Consider the following 19,060-nt stretch of genomic DNA (forward strand, 5'->3'; position numbering starts at 1 on the left):
AATGATTTATTCACATGTATATTGAAAAGATTCAGAATGATGATAGGACTTGGGACAAAGAGGAAACTAGGTAAGATCATCAAGACTTAAAAAGGAACCTGTGAAAAGATATTTGCCATCTTCAATACTCAGGAAGAAGAAAATTAGAAAATAGGGTACTAGTTTTTTTGTTTTTATCAGTTTGGTAAACATTAAAAGATGTTTTGCAGAGGGGCCTAAACAGGCAAACAGATATTATGTTTTCCTGAAGTGAATGCTACTATCCTTTTGATTAGATATTTGAAAATATCTATTAATTCACCCATCCCATTTTTAAGAAGCTATTCTGCAGGACCTGATTAAAAATATTCTTTTTAAGTTATAATTAACATAAAATATTATATTATTTTTGGGTATGCCACATAATAATTCAATTTACTTCAGTTCAGTCACTCAGTCATGTCCAGCTCTTTGCAACCCCATGGACTGCACTGTCCATCACCAACTCCCAGAGCTTGTTCAAACTCATGTCCATTGAGTTGGTGATGTCATCCAAGCATCTTATCCTCTGTCATCCCCTTCTCCTCCTGCCTCGAATCTTTCTCAGTATCAGGGTCTTTTTCAATGAGTCAGTTCTTTGCATCAGGTTAGCCAAAGTATTGGAGCTTCAGCTTCAGCATCAATCCTTCCAATGAATATTCAGGACTGATTTCCTTTAAGATTTCCTTTAGGATCAATTTATTTACACATTATAAAATGATAACCACGATAAAGTTCAGTTACAGTTTATAATCATACAAAGTTGTTACAGTAGACTATATTCCTATGTGTACATCTTCATGATTTTTACTTTTTAGCTGGAAATTTGTATGCCTTAATCCTCTTTACCTATTTCACCCATCCCTCTCTCCTCTGACAACCAACAGTTTATTATCTGTATATATCAGTCTTTTTTTCCCATTTTGTTCTGTTTATTCACTTGTTTTGTTTTTTTAAACACCATATATAAGTGAAACCATACACTGTTTACTTTTCTAGTATACTACTTAGAATCCAGATCTATCTCTCTTGCCTCAAAGGCAAGATTTTATTCTTTTTTATACTAGAATAATTGTCCATTGTGGTGTGTGTGTATATATATACACACACACACACACACATATATATATATAGCTATCACATCTTATCAATTTATCCATTGATGGATACTTAAGTTACTTCAGTATTTGACTATCATAAATAATTCTGCAGTGAATATAAGGATATATATATATTAAATATATATTATATTTAATGTATATATATTCAAATTAGTGGAGTTTTTGTTTTCTTCAGGTAAATTCCCCAAAGTGGAATTGCTGGATCATATATACTCTATCTTAAGTTTTTTGAGGAATCTTCATACTGTTTCCATAAGGTTTGCATCAATTTATAATTGCACTAGCAATACAAGGGTTTCCTTTACTCTGAATCCTCTTCAGCAGTTGTTTTATGCCTTTTTGATGAAAGTCATTCTGACAATTGTGGGATGGTATCTCACTGAGGTTTTGATGTGTGTTTCCCTGGTGACTAGTGATGCTGAGCACTTTTTCATGTGCTTGTTGACCACTTATATGTCTTCTTTGGTGACTATTCAGATCCTCTGCCCATTTTTAATTGTTTTCTTTATGTTGCTGCTGCTAAGTTGCTTCAGTCATGTCTGACCCTGTGCAACCCCACAGACAGCAGCCCACCAGGCTCCTCCATCCCTGGGATTCTCCAGGCAAGAATACTGGAGTGGGTCGCCATTTCCTTCTCCAATGCATGCACGCATGCTAAGTCACTTCAGTCGTGTCCAACTCTGTGCAACCCCATGGACAGCAGCCCACCAGGCTCCTCTGTCCACAGGATTCTTTAGGCAAGAATACTGGAGTGGGTTGCCATGTCCTTCTTTCTTTATGTTAAGTTTATGTATTTCTTTGTATTTTTGGATATCAATCTCCTATCAGAGATATCATTCACAAATAACTTCTTCCATTCTGTGGGTCGCCTTTTAATTTTGCTGGTGGCTTCCTCTGCTGTGAAAAGCCTTTAGTCTGATGTAGTCCTATTAGTTTATTTTTGCTTTTTGTTGTCCTTGCCTGAGGAGACAAATTTTTTAAATGTTGCTAAGATTGATGTCAAAGAGGTTATGCCTGTATTTTCTTCTAGGAGATTTATGTTTTCATTTAAATATTTAATTCATTTTTAGTTTATGTTTGTATATGATATGATAAAGTGGTCCATTTTTATTCTTTGCATGTAGCTGTGCAGTTATCTCAATAACATGTATTAAACAGGCTGAACTAGAAGAAACAATGACAAAACCAAACTGGCATTTGATGTGAATCCACAGGAGTTTAAGCTTCAAATCCAGCCAAGAAGTTTGTTACAATCTCTTTCAGCTTTGCATCTGTCTCTTCTGAGAACTTTCCATTGGTCCTGGTTTTGCCCAACAGGGCTTGATGTTGGCTGATAACATGAGGCAAGAAAGCATTCTCAAATTTTGTGATCTTGCTGGGCTCCAGCTTGTCAAGATACTCCCTGACACCCGCATAGATAACAGCCACTTGCTCTTCAATAGCCATAGGAGAATATTGTCCTTGCTTCAGCAGCTCAGTCAAATGCACACCATGACTCAAGAGTTGTTGAGTGGCAGCATCAAGGTCAGAATCGAACTAGGCAAAAGCAGCAACCTCACGATTCTGAGCCAACTCCAGTTTCATGGCACCTGCCACCTGTTTCATGACCCTGGTTTGGGCAGCAGATCTGACATGGGACACAGACAAACCAACATTAATGGCAGGGAGGATACCTTTGTAGAACAACTCTGTTTCCAAGAAGATCTGTCTGTCAGTGATGGAAATGACATTTGTTGGAATGTAAGCAGACACATCACCAGCTTGTGCTTCTGTGAGTGGTAGAGCAGTTAACGAGCCACCATCAAAAGCATCGTTCATTTTAGCTGCTCTCTCCAGTATATGGGAGTGCAGGTAGAACACATCACGAGGACAGGCCTCATGACTGGGCGGTGGGCAGAGCACCATAGATATCTGATGATAAGCAACTGCCTGTTTGGATAAGTCATCATAAACAATCAAAGCATGTTTGCCATTATCCCTAAAATATTCTCCCATTGAACATCCAGAGTAAGGAGCCAGGTACTAAAGTGGGGCAGCATCTGAAGCAGTATCTGAAACCACAATAGTATACTTCATGGCATCTGCATCTTTAAGTCTCTTCACCAACTGGGCAACAGTGGATCTCTTTTGACCAATAGCAACATGGATACAGTACAGCTTCTTCTTTTCATCAGTTCCATCATTGAATCATTTCTGGTTAATGATGTTTCTGGCAATTGGTGTTTTGCCAGTCTATCGGTCACCAATAACCAGATCACACTGACCATGACCAATCAGCACCAAGCTGTCCACAGCCTTAATGCCAGTTTGTGTTAGTTCCCACACAGAGATTCGAGGAATGACCCCAGGGGCTTTCAAGCCAACTCGTCTTCGGGCCTTGGAACCAATTGGACACTTTCCATCAGTGGCATTACCAAGGGCATAGACTACACGACCCAGCAGCTCCTCACTGACTGGAACATCTACAATAGCTTCAGTTCTCTTCACAATATCTCCTTTCTTAATTAGTTTATCACTTCCAAACACAACAACACCAACGTTGTCAGACTCCAAGTTCAGAGACATACCCTTTAAACCTAAAGAAAATTCTACCATTTCTTCTGCTTGAACATTTCTTAGCCCAAATACCCGGGCAATATAATCACCAATACTTAAAACATGCCCAGTCTCTTCAAGGTTAACAGAGGTATCAGCTCCAAGAATACGCTCTTCAAGAACAGAGGACACCTCAGCAGTGCCAGTCTTCTGAAGACAAGAGTTAGAGGCATGGAGGTTCCTTGCAGCAATGAAGGATGATCCCAAAGCATTTTTGGAGACCAGCCTGGCTCACAAAGGGAAGGCATGGGTACGGCCATGGCCATGAGCACGGACAGCATCTTTGCAGCTCCTCCTCAGGTGCTTCCTCTGCAGCCACAGCCTTGAGATCCACTGACCACCCTACTGTTTTGATGACTGTGGCTTTGTAGTATAATTTGAAGTCAGGAAATGTGATATCTCTTTCTTATTGTTCTTTCTCAAGATGCTTTGTATATTCGGTGATTCTATTACAAACTTTGGGATTGTTTGTTCTAGTTCTATGAAGAATGTCATGAGTATTTTGATAGACGTTGGAATGAATCTGTAGTTTGTTTTGGGTAGTATGGCCGCTTTAACAGTATTAATTCTTACAACTCAAGAACATGGGATATCTATTTATTTGTGTCATATAATTGACTCATTCAAAATGGGAAAGGGGTATGACAAGGCTGTTTATTTAATTTCTATGTTGAGTACATCATGTGAAATGCCAGACTGGATGAATTATAAGTTGGAATCAAGATTGCTGGGAGAAATATCAATAACCTCAGATATGCAGATGATACCACTATAATGGCAGAAAGTAAAGAGGAACTCAAGAGCCTCTTAATGAGGGTGAAAGATGAGAGTGAAAAAGCTAGCTTAAAACTCACTGTTACAAAAACTAAGATCATGGTATCCGGTCCCATCACTTCATGGCAAATAGAGGGGGAAAAGTGGAAGCAGTGACAGATTTTCTGTTCTTGGTCTCCAAAATCACTGTGAACAGTGACTGCAACCATGAAATTAAGACATTTGGCCCTTGGAAGGAGAGTGATGACAAGCCTGGAAAGTATATTAGAGCAGAGACATCACTTTTCCAACAAAGGTGCACATAGTCAAAGGTATAGTATTTTTAGTAGCCATGTATGGATATGAGAGTTGGACTATAAAGAAGGCTGAGTGCCAAAGAATTGACGCTTTTGAATTGTGGTGCTGGAGGACTCTTGAGCACCCACTGGACTGTAAGGAGATCAAACCAGTCAATCTTAAAGGAAATCAGCCCTGGAATATTCATTGGAAGGATTGATGCTGCAGATGAAGCTCCAATACTTTGGCCACCTGATGAAAAGATCTGACTCATGGGAAAAGACCCTGAATCTGGGAAATATTGAAGGCAAAAGGAGAAGGGGGTGACAGAGGATGAGAAGGTTAGATAGCATCACCACCTCAGAGGACATGAATTTGAGTGAACTCTGGGAGACAGTGAAGGACCCAGAAGTCTGGCATGTTGCATCCCATAAGATCACAGAGTTAGACATGATTTAGTGACTGAACAATAACAGCAACAAAGCATCCATAGTATGGAATAATATGCTCCTACTAAGAAGAAGTTAGACGTAAGTAATTTATGGGAAGATATCTACAATAAGTAAGTTGTTTTTTTTTTTTTTTTTTTTTTTTTTTTGAGTTACAGAATTCTATGTGGAGTAAGCAATAAAAAGGAAATAAATTCTGTATATATTTGTATGAAAAGAAAGAAAGTTTTGGAGATTACCCTCCAATTTGATCACATAAGTTATATTTTGGGACAGGATTGAAGGGAGAAGATAGAGATTATGAATGTATTCCTTATACATTTTGACTTTTTTGACTTGTCAATACTACTTTTACTTTTAAAAATAAAAGTATCATAATAAATAGAACAATTTCTTCAAAAGGAATTAAAATCTTATAAAAGGATAACAGAAGTATACAAATAGTACCAAGAAGCAGAACAATTGATGGACCTTGAAAGATCAATAAATAATCCATTGAGGACATAGTCTAAGGAAAGAACTCCATAAATTTTTTATCATACTTAATGGTATTTTAAAGAAAAAATATCAACCTATTCAAAATCCTAAGTTTGATATTCAGTTAGACTAGCAAAGATCTACTAGCAAGATCTACCTTACAGGATTTTTTTTTTTTTTTTAATGTCTATTAGAAGCGCCTTTAAAAACTAAAAAAAAAAAAAAGGAAAAGAAAAACAATTAGTTTAGAAAGCAATAAGCTCTAGATTTTTGCAAGCAGTTTTCAGAATTTAAAAAGCACTCCCTAGCACCTGTCTTATTTCATTGCCTAAGACATGTCTTTGAAGTTCTTCACAGTGTCTGGATACTGCCTGGAACCTGTGCACTGTTTTCCTAAATAGCCCATCCCTAGCCTTTGGCTATAGATACAGTATTACAGGTCATGAAAATAGCTAAAGAAAAATAAGAAACAGCAGGCATATGCGATAGATGAAACTCTTATCTCTCTTAATCAAAGATAGTGAAGAATTCCTGCATGTGAATGCTGCATTTTATAGAACTGGTTGTGGGTTTTTTTTTTTTTTTTTTTCTCTCTCTCTTTTTCCTCCACCTATTTAAGCTTCATGTTTGGAGCAAAGAACATAGATGTCATCAATGAACTCCACCCCTTACTTCCAGTTCTACAAGAACTATAAGTAGGTAGATAGGTGTGTGTTAGGGTGGTGGCCCTGTCACATTCATTTATCATACTCCTGCTTATCCAGTTGTTGAATCAACAGGAAATTGCCACCTTATAAGAAATAAAGGAAAACTTCCATCTACTTAATCATCAATGTTTATTCTAACAGTATGATTTGATTATGTTATTTTACCCGATAAGATTCAACTTTTTTGCCTGTATCCTCTTTGTGGAGCTTTTGTGAACATTAAGTGAGAAAATACATGATAAGTTCCTGGTGCAATATCTGCTTGGAAAAGACTGAATCCTTAGATCCTCTCATCTACCTATTCTACCTACGTGACTTCTTATCTAATTTTTCCCTCACTTGCTAGTTCACTTACTTTCTGTTCTTCTTGGTCCTTTTCCTTCTCTAAAGGCATATTCTTTCTTTGGAACAATTGTGATTCTTTTTCTTTCTTAATATTGCACTCCTTTTAAATTCTAGCCACTAGAGGGATATATGTGCTTAGTTTCAAAGTCGTGTCCAACTCTTTGCAACCCCATGGACTGCAGCCCACCAGGCTCTTCTCTCCATGGGGATTCTTCAGGCAAGAATACTGGAGTGGGTTGCCATCCCCTCCTCCAGAGGGATATATAGTAAGATACAATTCCACTTACCCTGATCTCATTAGAATCAGAGGCTAAAAATCAAAAAAGAATCAAATAAGTATAGAATGTTAAAGAGGTATTAGAAAATATCTAATACAACAAATAATATTAAAGATGATGAATTACCTGTTATCCAGGTAATCTTTACATTTTTCAAATTATTACCTCTACAATATATGAAGTTAAAAAATAAATTTTATTTTCCTTGAAAACTTCCTTTTAAACCATTTTCTGGAAAAATTAAAGACAAAGGCCACAAGTGAGGCCAAAAAAACCTTTAGCAACAAAGCCAGTTTTTAGATTGTTTAACTCAAATAATTAAAAGTTCAAAATAAATCCATGTATTCAATTATGTGTAATCTCTATTGCACAGCAAAGGAAATCATAAATAAAACAGAAAGACAACCCTCAGAATGAGAAAAGTTGCAAATGAAGCAACTCACAAGAGAATAAAAATATACATGTTACTCCATATCAAAAAACAAATAACTGAATAAAAAACTGGAAGATCTAAGTAGACATTTCTTTAGCAAAGACATATAGGTGGTCAAAAAGCATGTGAAAAGGTGTTCAACATCACTAATTATTAGAGAAATGCAAATCAAAATTACAATGAGTTATTACCTCACACTGATCAAAATGGCCATCATGGAAAAAAATCTATAAAGAATAAATGCTGGAGAGGGTGTGGAGAAAAGGGAAGCCTTCTACACTTTGCAAGAATGTAAATTGGTACAGCCACTAGGGAGAACAGTGTGAAGTTCCTTAAAAAACTAAAAATAGAACTACCATATGTACCAGCAATCCCACTTTCAGGTATATGCCCAGATAAAACCATAATTTAAAAAAAAAAATGCACCCCAATGTTTATTACAGCACTATTTACAATAGCCAGGACATGGAAGTAACTTAAATGTCCATCAACAGAGAAATGTTTAAAGAAGATCTGGTAAATATATAAATACATATATAAATTAAATTAAAATACAAATTTAAATTAAAAATATAATCTCTAAATATCATTTATCTTAGTTATGTTTTAATTTTTATTTTGTTTAACATTTAATAATTAAAATTAGTCTCTATTTGGTATCTAAGTAACCCAAGAATTAAAGTAATTTCTTAACTTTGAACATCCACTCATTCTAAAGCATATGCAAAATATGCAAAAGTATTTATATTTATCTAGAAGCTGATAGAAACTATGATGCTATAATTAAAAAATTACTTTCAACAAATATCCTATATGATTAAAAATATCAACTAAGAATATTAACAATAAAGAAATGAAAAATTCATGTAAAATATCAAACCCAGAAGATACACTTCCTATTTATTCATTTACTTTTCACACATACAGTAGAGCCTTATTTCTGAGATGGTAATTTATGTTTTTGTTCATTATTTTTTCATTATTCTCTCACTAAAAAAATATTGCTATGATAATTTGAGGATGATCTAAGCCCTGCACAGTTTTACCACAGGAAAACTGTTGGCAGTGAGAATTCTGTCTTTACCTTAGAACTGTACTGGAGAGGACCAAATAGTTGGAGGCTCCAAGATTATCATGTCATCAAGAGGGAAGTATACAAATATATTCTTATGCTTAAGTTATATTTTAAGAAAAGACACATAAATCTGCCCATAAAATATCATGTGCAATTGGCAATATTTAAATAACATTTTAAACAGTTATAAAATGGTGGGAAGTACATATCTATCAGTAATTATTTTAAATGCAAATGTAATAAATTCTTCCATCAAAAGACATAGAATGGATACTGCTGCTTTGTTGCTTAGTCTTGTCCAACTCTTTGTGTCCCCGTGGACTGTAGCCCTCCAGGCTCCATGCTCCACAACAAGAGCAGCCACCACAATGAGAAGCCAGTGCACCTCAGTGAAGAGTGGCACCAGTTTTTAGCAACTGGAGAAAGCCAGAACAAATTAACAAAGACCCAGTGAAGTCATAAATAAATAATAATTAATTAAAATTGCATAAAAATTTACCCCAAAATTTTAACCAATAAATAAAAGAATTGTACAATAAAATTTATAAGACATTGATGAAAGGAATTGAAGAAGACAAAAATAAATGGAAAGGTATTCTGTGCTTATGGATTGGAAGAACTGATATCATTGAATGGACCAAAGTTTTCAAAGAAATCTGCATATTCAATGCAAACCCTATCAAAATTCCAATGTCTTTTTTCACAGAACTATTAAAGAAAACACTCTTAAAATTTGTATGAAACTGCAAAAGACTCTGAAGAGCCAAGGCAGTATTGAGCAAGGACAAAGATGGAGGCATTATACTTCTTGATTTCATGACATTACAAAACTATAGTCATCAAACAATATGGCATTGACATAAAAACAGATTTATAGATCAACGAATATTCACAGAAAGAAACCCATGCATATACGGTCAATTAATTTATGACAAATGTGTGCAGATTGCATAACAGGTAAAGGATAGTCTTTTTACTAAATGGTGTTGGTAAAACTGGACAGTTACATATGAAGAATAAAATTAGACTACTGTCTTACCATGGCACAGTGGTAAAGAATCCACCTGCCATTGCAGGAAATGCAAGAAATGTGGGTTCAAATTGTGAAATTATTTGTTCCAGCTCTGTGAAAAATACCGTTGGTAGCTTGATAGGGATTGCATTGAATCTATAGATTGCTTTGGGTAGTATACTCATTTTCTCTATATTGATTTTTCTGATCCATGAACATGGTATATTTCTCCATCTATTAGTGTCCTCTTTGATTTCTTTCACCAGTGTTTTATAGTTTTCTATATATAGGTCTTTAGTTTCTTTAGGTAGATATATTCCTAAGTATTTTATTCTTTTCATTGCAATTGTGAATGGGATTGTTTCCTTAATTTCTCTTTCTATTTTCTCATTATTAGTGTATAGGAATGCAAGGGATTTCTCTATGTTGATTTTATATTCTGCAACTTTACTATATTCATTGATTAGCTCTAGTAATTTTCTGGTGGAGTCTTTAGGGTTTTCTATGTAGAGGATCATGTCATCTGCAAACAGTGAGAGTTTTACTTCTTCTTTTCCAATTTGGATTCCTCTTATTTCTTTTTCTGCTCTGATTGCTGGGGCCAAAACTTCCAAAACTATGTTGAATAGTAGTGGTAAGAGTGGGCACCCTTGTCTTGTTCCCAACTTTAGGGGAAATACTTTCAATTTTTAACCATTGAGGATAATGTTTGCTGTGGGTTTGTCATATATAGCTTTTATTATGTTGAGGTATGTTCCTTGTATTCCTGCTTTCTGGAGAGTTCTTTATCATAAATGAATGTTGAATTTTGTCAAAAGCTTTCTCTGCATCTATTGAGATAATCATATGGCTTTTATTTTTCAATTTGTTGATGTGGTGTACAAATCAATTGGTGTATAATTGCATTGATTGATTTGCAGATATTGAAGAATCCTTGCATCCCTGGGATAAAGCCCACTTGGTCATGGTGTATGATCTTTTTAATGTGTTGTTGGATTCTGATTGCTAGAATTTTGTTAAGGATTTTTGCATTTGTGTTCATCAGTGATATTGGCCTGTATTCTTTTTTTGTGGCATCTTTGTCAGGTTTTGGTATTAGGGTGATGGTGGCCTGCCATACGACCCAGCAATCCCACTGCTGGGCATACACACCGAGGAAACCAGAATTGAAAGAGACACGTGTACCCCAATGTTCATCACAGCACTGCTTATAATAGCCAGGACATGGAAGCAACCTAGATGTCCATCAACAGATGAATGGATAAGAAAGATGTGGTTCATCTACACAATGGAGTATTACTCAGCCATTAAAAAGAATACATTTGAATCAGTTCTAATGAAGTGGATGAAATTGGAGCTGATTATACAGAGTGAAGTAAGCCAGAAAGAAAAACACCAATACAGTATGCTGCTGCTGCTGCTGCTAAGTCGCTTCAGTTGTGTCCGACTCTGTGCTACCCCATAGACAGCAGCCCATCAGGCTCCACCATCCCTGGGATTCTCCAGGCAGAAACACTGGTGTGGGTTGCCATTTCCTTCTCCAATGCGTGAAAGTGAAAAGTGAAAGTGAAGTCGCTCAGTCGTTTCCGACTCTTTGCGACCCCATAGACTGCAGCCTACCAGGCTCCTCCATCCATGGAGTTTTCCAGGCAAGAGTACTGGAGTGGGGCACCATTGCCTTCTCCGCCAATACAGTATACTAACGCATATATATGGAATTTAGAAAGATAGTAATAATAACCCTGTATGCAGGACAGCAAAAGAGACACAGATGTATAGAACAGTCTTTTGGACTCTGTGGGAGGGGGCGGGGGGATGATTTTGGAGAATGGCATTGAAACATGTATAATATCATATAAGAAATGAACCGCCAGTCCAGGTTTGATGCAGGATACAGGATGCTTGGGGCTGGTGCACTGGGATGACCCAGAGGGATGGTATGCGGAGGGAGGTGGGAGGGGGTTCAGGATTGGGAACACGTGTACACCCGTGGCGGATTCATGTTGATGTATGGCAAAACCAATACAATATTGTAAAGTAATTAGCCTCTAATTAAAATAAATAAATTTAAATTTAAAATGTAAAAAAAAAGAAAGAAATGTGGGTTCAGTCCCTGGGTTGGAAAGACATCTTGGTGTAGGAAATTGCAACCCACTCCAGTATTCTTGCCTGGAAAATACCATGGAGAGGAGCCTGGCGCCCAACAGTCCATGGGGTAGCACAGAGTCAGACATGACTGAGTGACTGAGCATGCATGCATACATGTCTTAGACAATACACAAAAGTTCACTCAAAGTTGATTAAGGACTTGAATATAAAACCTGAAACCGTAAAAGTCCTAGAGGAATACATAGGTGGTATGCTTTTGACATCAATCTTGGCAATGTTTTCTGGGGGGAATCTGACTCCAAATGTAAAGGCAACAAAAATAAAAGTAAACAAGTGAGATTATATAAAGCTAAAGTTTCTGTGGAGAAAATAAAACCATCAACAAAACAAAAAAGCAGAAAGGGAGAAAAATTTTGCAATTATGTATCTGAGAAGAGGTTAATATCCAAAGCATATAAAAATTCATACTATTCAACAATGAAAAAACAAACAATCCAATTTAAAAGGGGCAGAGGAATAGACATATTTCTAAAGAAAATACACAGATGACTGTCAGGCTCATGAAAAGATGATTAATATCACTAATAATTAAGGAAATGCAAATCAAAGCCACAGTGAAATATCACCTCACACTTGTCAGAACTGTTATTATCAAATAGATAAGAAATAGAAAGTAATAGCAAGGAAGTAGAGAAAAGGGAATTTTGTGCCCTGTTGGGGTGCAGTCATTATGGAAAACATTGTGGTGTTTCTTAAAAAACAAAAAACAAAAACTAAAAATAAAACTACTACATGATCCAGCAATTTCACTTCTGGTTATATAGCTGAAGAAAACAAAAACACTAATTCAAAAGGATATATGCACCCTTAAGTTCATTGCAGTTTTATATGTGATAATTAGCATATGGAAACAACCTAACTGTCCAGCAGTGAATGTATAGATAAAGAAGATGTGATTATATATAACATGGAACACTGTTCAGCCACAAAAAAGAATAATCTAATTTTCAATAACATGGATGAAACTTGAGGGTGTTATGTTATATGAAATAGACAAAGATACACAAATACCATATGATTTGACTCATATGTGAAGTCTAAAAATTAAGATAAATGAACAAGCAAAATGAAGTAACACTTATATATAGAACAGATTGTTGGTTTCCCAAGGGGAGGTTGTTGGGGGATGGGGGTGTTGTTGAGTGAAATGGGTAAAGTGAGTCAAGAAGGACAAACATCCTGTTACAAAATAATAAATCATGGGAATATAATGTACAGCATTGTGACTATAGTCAATAGCATTGTGGTGTATATCTGAAAGTTGCTAAAAGTAAATCTCAAAAGTTCTCATCACAAGAAAACAATCTTAACATTGTGGTAATAGATGTTAGCTACACATATGGTTATTATTTTACTGTGTATACAAATATCAATCATTATGTTGTACACTTGAAACTAATATATGTCAATTATACCACAATAAAAAATGTATGTATATGAAACAAACCAATCCTGATTTTAAGTAATATAATGAGCATGGTGACAGATTCTTGAAATTAGAAAAATGAGGAGGAGAGTTCTAGGTTACTGTTGTCCTTGTTTTGATAAGCCTCTCAGAAACTGATTTAGTTGACTCTAACTCTGGTTCTGTGATACTTGGTCTCAATTTTAATTTGATTCATTGAGTGATTGAGTGAGCTGTTATTATGGTCCAAGCAGAAGGCTATGATGAAATCTAGAGCCCAAACAATTGTTCTCTTGAAACTGATGATCTAGTGTTGGGGAGGGGAATATAGATGTTAATCAAAGAGGACTAAATTACAATTGTGAGAAAATGATAAGAAAGACAGTTTCAGGACCTCCCTGGCAGTCCTGTGGTTAAGTCTTCATGCTTCCTCTTCAGAGGGCAGAAGTTTGACCTCTTGTTGAAGAACTAAAATCCCACATTCTATGCAGAGAGGCCAAAAAAAGAAAATTGTGATGCTATGAAAATTAATTGGAGATGGGTGTTAAAGAAAGCTTCCCTGTAGGTCTGAGGACAGAATTGAGATCACAACAAAAACTGACTAAGCTAGGGGAGAAGGCAGAAGAGTAGCTCTGTGGTCAAGAAGAAGGATCTGTAAAAGACCCTGTGACAGGAAGGTATGCTTCCCATTTCAGAAAATAAAAAAGAACATGGCGCAAAGAAGGCATGATTCAGGAAGAGGCTCTGGAAGGAGAGAATCCAGATTATGCAGGATTTTGTAGGCCAAATTAAAAGTTATTGAAAGTCATTGAGAGATTAACAAGAGAATTAGAGCTGCATTAGGAAAAGTCACTTTATTGTGACTAGAATGAATGGGTCCAGGAGAAATTTTGTACATGTGTAGCATGAGACATAAACAGTAGTTTACTGTTCTTAATGGCCCTGTGTGGTTCATCAAGAGTAGACCAAATGTTCATCAAGAGTAGAATGAATAACTAAATTGTCACTTAAATACCCAATGAGTTTCTAAATAAAAGGAGAATGAACAGACTATGACTGAATACTACTACATGGATGAACTTAAAGCACATAATGTTAAATAAATAAAATAAGCCAGACCCAGAAAGACATACAGCATCATTCTCTTTGCATAAAGTTAAAAGCTGGCAAGACTAATGTATGGTGTTAGATGTTAGGATAGTAGTTTTACTATGAGTGAGGAAGAAGGGAAAGGTAAGGGAGCATTAGGTGGGCTTCAGTGTTGTCAATGTCTTTTTTATTAGGTGGTGGTTAAAGAGGTACTGGATTTGTAATAATGTATTTTACTGTATATTCACACTTTGTGCAGTTTTCCGTATACAGTGATACAATACTACAATGAAAAACATTTTAAAACTTTTTAAAAGAATAGACTGTATTATTAGGAGTTATTGAATGGATGCTGGGACTTCCTTGGTGACTCAGATGGTAAAGAATCTGCCAGCAATGCAGGACACCTGGCTTTGATCCCTGAGTTGGGAAGATCCCCTGGAGAAGGGAATGGCTACTCACTCCAGTATTCTTGCCTGGAGAATTCCATGGACAGAAAAGCCTGGTGGGCTATAGTCCATAAGTTTGTAGAGAGTCAGATGACTGAAGTGACTTAGTATGCAGCATGCACGAGTGGATTCTGTGAGACTGGTTGGGAAGCAATGGCAGTAGTTCAAGTGGGAGAAATGACTTCTCCTTGAACCATGCTAATTGAATATGGAAAGAAGACTTGTTTGAGAGCTATTATTTATGAGGCAAAACGAACAGAATTTGGTGATGAATTCTATATGGCTTATGAGGAATGAAGAAATAACAAGGAGTGTTCCTTGGAGCAACTGATTTAGGAACCAGAAGAGGCATTCCTCTATTTGTGAGAAGGGATAAGGGGTAGAATGACTGAGCTGTGAAGAAAGGAGAAAAGAAAGAAAGCAAGAAAGAAAGTGAAATCACTCAGTACTGTCTGACTCTTTGCGACCCCATGGATTGTAGCCCACCAGGCTTCTCCATCCATGGGATTTTCCAGGCAAGAGTATTGGGGTGGGTTGCCATTTCCTTCTCCAGGGGATCTTCCTGACCCAGGGATCGAACCCAGGTCTCCCGCATTTTATGCAGATGCTTTTACTGTCTGAGCCACCAGGAAAGATGGAGGAGAGGAGAAGGAGATAGTGTTGCATTTGTTCAGAGAACAAAGACAGAGTTGTGGAGAGTGAGAGAGAGAATGAACTAAAGAAATAGAATAGAATTGCAGAAAGGTACTGAAAAAAATGTTTTAGATTGATCATCATGAATTTATAGTGAACATTTTACCATGAAAAGTGACTTGTTCGATCAAGACTCAGCTCCTCTTGTCCAGGCAAGAGAGAACTAGTGATTAGGATCACACATATTTGGAGTTTTGTCAGACAGATGTGATCAATACAGTTTTTGGGTAATATGATAAGTCAAACAGATCAATAAGAGTTGGGGTAAATTTCAACCTTCCATCCTCATCAGAATGAAAGTGGATCTCAATGGGCAATTATTCAAGTGTTTCCTGTGATTATGAGTAGGACCATGTAGAGCTTCTGGGCATGGAGGCCTGTCTGTCACCCATTTCTTGTAAGTAGGACTTCAGCCTCCATGACCTTTCCCAAGTTCCAAAGAGCATATTTGAACAGTTACTAATCAAAGGATGAGCAGCCACAAAACCACCTGAGACAAGATTAAAGGGACCAGAGAAAATCAAGATTAGGAGATCACCTAAGACCCTGCACACACCCTAATCTTGTCAGCAACCCCACTCTTGTGAAACTTTGCAGAAGAAAGAAGAGACTGTTACTGCCTTGCTCTTTATCACAAACCCCTTCCTGACTACATAACCTCTTCCTATTCCCTGGGGAGGCAGGGGCACAGTTCATGAGGTGCTAGCCTACTGTGTTCCCCCTTTGCTTGGCAAAGAAATACTGCCACTCTTTCTTTCTCCTCCATAACTCTGTCTCTGTATTTCTGTTCAATATCAGTGCACAGAGATTTTGGCAACACCTGGGAATCTGGAAATTCAGTTGAGACAGTAACTGAAGGAAGACAGTGTGATAAAAGTCATAGGTCTTCAGAATCACTACTCCTAAATATACTTTCCATTGTCATTGCAGTCACAATCACAAATTACCATTTTTCCTTCTTATCTTTTTCTCCAAGTCCCCTTAGGGGATTGTATAGAAAAAATAAATGAAGTGTACCTGCTAAAAATTATGTTTGGACCTTGATAGACTTGGGAATGGAGAAACTAAATTGAGAGAAAGATTAGTCTTTTAGATTTTTGGACACATCAGTTTATATATAATTTTAGGCTTTAGAAACCAAGGGGACCTGTTGCAAAGACCAAAGCAAAGTCTATGTGACTTCAGTGATATGTCAACTAGCATTTCTGCACACGGCAAAATTGCAAAAGAAAGCATTTTTATTTTTGTCGTGTACCTATCTCCCTTTCTCTTTCTTTGGCTAATAGTTAATTTATCCATTCAGTTGCTCAGTCATTTATTCCACAAACATATTGAATAACTACTGATATATAATGATACATCAGACACTAAGATAATTGTGTCCTATCGAGCCATACTTGGGGAGTCTCTTAATCCAAAAGGACCTGCATTCTCTCCTAAATTAATCCTCTTTTCTATGATGCAATCAAAACCAATCATTTCCTGAGGAATGTTAATTAGATTTTTATTTAAATAACTCATACCAATATATACGTATATGGTAGTAACTATAATCATATGCCAAATTCCCTCCCCAAATTTTGTAAGTATGAATACGTTTTATCACAACACACTATGAGATAAGTACTATTATTATCTCCACTTTAAAAATGAGAAATCATAGGGGTGGAAAGATTAACTAACATGTTCACCAGCAAGGTGGTAGAGTCAGGACTGAACAATAGTCTTTCTCCAAAATCTGTTTTCCTTATGTTGCTGAACTCAGGTTCAGCTGCTCACCACTTAGAAGCCAATACTCAAGAGATGAATGCTGCTTGGAAAGGAAAAGTAGCTTTATTCAGTGGGCAGGAATCTTAGAAGAAGGTAAATTCATTTCCCAAACCAATTCCAAATATTCTGCTTGACTATGAAAGTTTTTGAAGGAAGAATCATCTGGGAAGTGGGTCAGAGTCATTGCTATCTTCTGTGTGTGCAGACTTTCTTCTGACTGGTTGGTGGTGAGACAATCCTAGACAGTATATTAATAAGTAGAGACATTGCCAACAAAGTTCTGTCTAGTCAAAGCTATGGATTTTCCAGTGGTCATGTATGGATGTGAGAGTTGAATCATAATGAAAGCTGAGCATCAAAGAATGGATGCTTTTAAACTATGGTGTTGGAGAAGACTCTTGAGAGCACCTTGGACTGCAAGGAGATCAAACCAGTCAATCCTAAAGAAAATCAGTCCTGAATATTCATTGAAAGGACTGATGCTGAAGCTGAAGCTCCAATACTTTGGCCACTGGATACAAAGAATTGACTCATTGGAACAGACCCTGATATTGGGAAAGATTGAAGGCAGAAGGAGAAGGGGAAGACAGAGGATGAGATAACTGGATGGCATCACTGGCTTGATGGACATGAGTTTGAGCAAGCTCCGGGAGTTGGTGATGGACAGGAAAGCCTGGCATGCTGCAGTCCACAGGGTTGCAAAGGGTGGGACACAACTGAGCAACTGAAGTGAACTGACGTAAGAGAGCAGTGTTCCAGGATGCTTGTGCTCAGCCTAAAATTACCATCTTCCACCTGGGTGGGGCCTTTGCTCCCCCAGAAGAATTCAAAAGTATTCTGTTAAGTATATTCCTTGAGAAGGAACCAGGATCCTGCCCCACAGCTGCACTGTTGTTTCTTGACTGCTCCTCTTTTGTTTATGAGATCCCTCAGGTTGCTGGTAAGCAACTGTTTGAATCTGCCCTTTGAGACTTGGGGGAAGGTCAAGGAGGATGAACAAAGTTTATATCCTACAGACAAGAAACGGGGGACACAGAAAGAATTTGTATCTGGGAGGGCACCACAAAACTTGGTCCACTGGAGAAGGGAATGGCAAACCACTTCAGTATTATTACCTTTAGAAGCCCATGAACAGTATGAAAAGGCAAAAAGAGAGGACACCTAAAGATGAACTGCCTAGGTCAGTAGGTGCCCAATATGCTACTGGAGAAATAACTCCAGAAAGAATGAAGAGATGGAGCCAAAGCAAAAACAACACCCAGGTGTGGATGTGACTGGTGATGGAAGTAAAGTCTGATGGAATGTTAGGTCCATTAATCAAGGCAAATTGGAAGCAGTCAAACAGGAGATGGCAAGAGTGAACATTGACATCTTAGAAATCAGTAAACTAAAATGGACTGGAATGGGTGAATTTAACTCAGATGACCATTATATCTACTACTGTGGGCAGGAATCCCTTAGAAGAAATCAATTAGACATCAGAGTCAACAAGAGTCCAAAATGCGGTACTAGGATGAGATCTCAAAAAATGACAAAATGATCTCTGTTTGTTTCCAAGGTAAACCACTCAAAATCACAGTAATCCAAGTCTATGCCCCAACCAGTAATGCTAAAGAAGCTGAAGTTGAATGGTTCTATGAATACCTATAAGACCTTCTAGAATTAACACACACAAAAGATGTCCTTTTCATTATAGGGGACTGGAATACAAAAGTAGGAAGTCAAGAAACACCTGGAGTAACAGGCAAATTTGGCCTTGGAGTACAGAATGAAGCAGGGCAAAGGCTAATACAGTTTTTCCAGGAGAACGCACTGGTCATAGCAAACACGCTCTTCCAAAAACACAAGAGAAGAGTCTACACATGTACATCACCAGATGGTCAACACCGAAATCAGTTTGATTATATTCTTTGCAGCCAAAGATG

The 19,060-nt window shown here is 37.1% G+C and overlaps 1 pseudogene; it reads right to left on the minus strand.

Annotated features, from left to right (window-relative positions):
• Positions 1-2,348: 2,348 nt before the first annotated feature.
• Positions 2,349-4,015, minus strand: LOC102266513 (ATP synthase subunit alpha, mitochondrial pseudogene; annotated as a pseudogene).
• Positions 4,016-19,060: the final 15,045 nt, after the last annotated feature.

This window comes from Bos mutus, chromosome 5, assembly GCF_027580195.1.
Source record: "Bos mutus isolate GX-2022 chromosome 5, NWIPB_WYAK_1.1, whole genome shotgun sequence".
Lineage (NCBI taxonomy): Eukaryota > Metazoa > Chordata > Mammalia > Artiodactyla > Bovidae > Bos > Bos mutus.